Genomic DNA, 5000 nt, shown 5'->3' with positions numbered 1-5000 from the left:
AGTAATAATAAAAATAATAATAATAATAATAATAATAATAACAATAATAATAACAACAACAATAACAATAATAATAATAATGCTTAACAGTTAATAATAATAATAATAATAAAAATAATAATAATAATAACAATAATAATAACAATGCTTAACAATTAATAATAATAATAATAATAATAATAATAATAATAATAATAATAATAATAACAATGAACAATAAACTCCACATGAGTAGATTTTGGAGAAAGCCGTCTGTAAAGGTGTTGCAAGATCTTAACCACACTCTACCGATCAAGTATTAACGTACATTTACTTATAATAATAAACAATTAACACAGTTCTATTGCTTTGTGGAATTTATGATAAATACAAGTGACGTTCAAATGACTAGACAATGATATGCTTGATTGTATGAATCATAATAACATTTACGAATGAACTAATTATCTCTTCTCTCTCCTGCCCTTGATCGAAGTTAGTATCTCTTGGACTGTAAGCAATTTATATATATATATATATATATATATATATATATATATATATATATATATATATATAAATATATATATATATATATGAATATAAATATATATCTATACATATAAATATACATATATATATGTATATATATACAGTATATATATATACTATATATATACACATATACACTTATATATATATATATATATATATATATATATATATATATATATATATGTGTGTATATATAAATACATATACATATATATATATATATATGTGTGTGTGTGTATATATAAATACATATACATATATATATATATATATATATATATATATATATATATATATCTGAGGAATATGAAGCATGAAGTAGATGATTATTAATGGAAAAGTATTGATTCAACAGCTCAAGATAGAAACGACTGGCGAAATCAGAAGGCATTTGCGTCAATAGGCGTAGCAGATGATGATGAAGATATATATATATATATATATATATATATATATATATATATATATATATATATATATGTATATATATATATATATGTATATATATATATATATATATATAATATATATATATATACATATATATATATATATATACAAAAAATGATCAAGAAGACCGACTTGGCCCTGAAGATAAAAACAGTTCTGTCTCTATTAATAAAATAACTATAAGAATCGATGTAAATAGAACTAAGGAGATCATTCTAAAGCTTCAAGATAGTAAGGAAGAAATAGGGAATTTACCAACCCTGAAATACCAAACTTCACCTCGCTTAAATAAGATGTAAGGAATTAACGGATGTTGATGGAGTATCCTTTGTATAAAGGCCAGATTACCTCTAAGCTATATTATTATTATTATTATTATTATTATTATTATTATTATTATTACTATTATTATCATTATTATTATTATTATTATTCATATTGTCATTATTATTATCATTATCATTATTATTATCATTACTTGCTAAACTAAAACCCTAGTTGGAAAAGCAGGATGCTACAAGCCCAGGGGCTCCAACAGGGTAAACAGCCCAGTGAGGAAAGGAAACAAGGAAAAATAAAATATTTCAAGAACAGTAACATTAAAAAATATATTTCCTATATACACTATAAAAATTGACAAAACAAGTGGAAAAGAATAATATAGAATAGTGTGCCTGAGTGTACCCTCAAGCAAGAGAACTCTAACCCAACACAGTGGAAGACCATGGTACAGAGGTCAGGGTACTGCCCAAAAATTAGAGAACAATGGTTTGATCACGGAGTGCCCTTCTCCCAGAAGAGCTGCTGACCGCAGATAAATAATCTCCTCTACCCCTACCATGAGGAAAGTGGCCAATGAGATTAAATATTTGAGGAATTTAATTGCAAGTTAGCTAAAATGAAATTCTTTAAAATCAAATATGGAAAAAAATGAGAGAGGAAGAGAATTATTCTAAAGTCAGAAACTGTACCGAGTTGGGTTTGGGTAATGGAAAAGGATGGTTATGCTAGGTGATTTGAATGTAAAAGTTGTTAGTAGAGAAATGGGTAACTCTACTGTTAGGTTTAAAGGCCACTCATGCATGGCAGAGGCAAGGGACAGTAACATTGCCCAATCAAGCAGGACAATGCCCTAGAGACTGACCATATATACATATGATCAGCACCCATGTCCCTCTCCACCCAAGCTAGGACCAAGGAGGGCCAGGCAATGGCTGCTGATGACTCAGTAGATAAACCTATAGGCTTCAACAATGCCCCATCTTCAGCTCACAAAAGGATGGTGAGGATGCAGCGACCGAAGGAATTAACCAGTTTGAGCAACCCCAGGCAGGCACTAGTCAGGAATGTTACCGCATCGGCCACCATGAAGTAAGTGTCCGTTACCCTTCAAAATGATGGCTAAATATTTAGAGTAATACGCACAAACACAGATTAAACCCTTCCCACACCCTCCCTCTTTCCTAACCACAACACGGCAGTTTCGGTAATTTGACCCCCTCAGACCAGAGGAACGAGGAGAGGCTGAGTAGTCATATGTTTAGCAATGCCACTCATCGTGAAAGGAAAACTGTATGTATATATATATATATATATATATATATATATATATATATATATACATACACACACACACACACATATATATATATATATATATATATATATAGAGAGAGAGAGAGAGAGAGAGAGAGAGAGAGAGAGAGAGAGAGAGAGAGAGAGAGAGAGACACTTGCTATTTAATATACATGGGGAGATATATTTTGGAGAGAGAAAACCTTAAGGAATAGATAACAATGTTAGAAAAACGATTTCTCTCTCTCTCTCTCTCTCTCTCTCTCTTCTCTCTCTCTCTCTCTCTCTCTCTCTCTCTCTCTCACACACACATTCTACACCCAGCGCGTTTTCCATCCTCTGAGCCCATAAGTCATATTCGCCCCATTTATCATAATGTAGGATATCCTCGAAGATCCTCTCATTAATGATAATCATGATATCCTTAACTCCTGCTGTAATGGCCGCCGGCCAGCCAGACAGCCACCGTTGCAGGGTTGCCAGGTTTTCAAAGTAGGGAAAAGGCCAACTTGTAATCAACTGCAGCTATAAAAGGCCAACCCATTAGTAAAAAAAAGACAAAAATACAGCATTTAAGGCCCCAAAAATGCCAACCAATCTAAAAAAAGGTCAAATTTGAAGTTTTTAGCCTTAAACAAAGCCAAACAATTTTAATAAAGGTCAAATTTGAAGATTTTAGCCTTAAAAAAGGCCAACCAATTTAAAAAAAGGTCACATGTGAAGATTTTAGTCTTAAAAAAGGCCAACCAATTTAAAAAAAGGTCAAATGTGAAGGTTTTAGTCTTAAAAAATGCGAACCAATTTAAAAAAAGGTCAAATTTGAAGTTTTCAGCCTTAAAAAAGGCCAACCAATTTAAAAAAAAAGGTCAAATGTGAAGGTTTTAGTCTTAAAAAAGACCAACCAATTTTTAAAAAGGTCAAATTTGAAGATTTTAGCCTTAAAAAAGGCCAAACCTGGCAACCCTGCCTGAGCCACGCCGATTCAAATGAATGAAGTTCAGGCGACACATCATAATCACAAACAACCATCAAACTTCACCGGGGATGTGATTATGGCCGCTCGCCGAATATATTCCATTGGGAGGTTTTTACTGGCCATTAATTGCCACGACCAAAGTTAATAACAACAATGATGATTTTTATGATCAACAATACTGTCATTAGCGTTATTTGGGGGTTAATGGCAATGTTCTATAATAGATGGCTGTATTGGAAAGTATTTATTATCGTTTAAGATGTTGATTATAAACTGTAGTTTATAAATAAATTGTTAGAAACGTTAACATTCCAACAACTTTATTGTGATAATTATCGCTGCTGCTACTACTACTACTACTACTAATAATAATAATAATAATAATAATAGCTAAGCTACAATACTAGTTGAAAAGCAGGATTCTATAAGCCAAAGGGCTCCAACGGGGAAAATAGCCCAGTAAGGAAATGAAATAAACTACAAAAGAAGTAATGAACAGTTAAAATCACACTACTACTACTACTACTACTACTACTACTACTACTACTACTACTAATAATAATAATAATAATAAAAATAATAATAATAACAATTATAATAACTATTACTATTATTACTATTATTATTAACATTATCATTATTATTATTATTATTATTATTTAATAACCATTTCCAAGTAATTGTCTTTGTCCTAACAATGAAAACAAATCTCACGAAAAACAAGTCCCAAAGAAAGAGAATAAACAACTAATTTAATAACCATTTCCAAGTAGCTATCTTTGTCCTAACAATGAAACCAAGTCTCACAAAAAAAAAAGGCTCCAAAAAAAAAAAAAAAAGAGAATAAACAAGTTTACGCATTAAGGGAAAAAAAAAGCGCGTAAAAGGGCATTTTAAAGCAGGTGGCGCTCACCGCCCCATAATAGTATTCTCGAAAGGAACAGCCATTATCTTCATCAGTACTCGTTAGCGTCTTCCTCTCCTCCGGGGGGGAAACGCAACTGAACGACGTCCCTCGTTAATTATCTCTTTCATTAATTTGAAAAACGTAATTCCACAGACGTCAATGGGGTAGTAATCAACATCGTCGGAAAATGAGATGATAAGGACCCAGATAAGAACTGCAATAAAAATTTGTTTAAATTCCGTGTTAAATTGGCCGCTAATTCAACATTGCATGGATACTGTAAACACAAAAGTTTATAGGAAATGTTGAACGTTTGGGACTCATATCATTTAGGGAATATATTTTTTTATTAATATTATGATGATTCAACATTGCATGGATATTGTAAACACGAAAGTTTATAGGAAATGTTGAATGTTTGGGATTCGTATTATTTGCGAATGTATATATATATATATATATATATATATATATATATATATATATATATATATATACATATATATATATATATATATATATATATATATATATATATATATAATATGAATCCCAAAC

This window comes from Palaemon carinicauda, chromosome 9, assembly GCF_036898095.1.
Source record: "Palaemon carinicauda isolate YSFRI2023 chromosome 9, ASM3689809v2, whole genome shotgun sequence".
Taxonomy (NCBI): Eukaryota; Metazoa; Arthropoda; class Malacostraca; order Decapoda; family Palaemonidae; genus Palaemon; species Palaemon carinicauda.
This window is presented reverse-complemented; position numbering follows the sequence as displayed.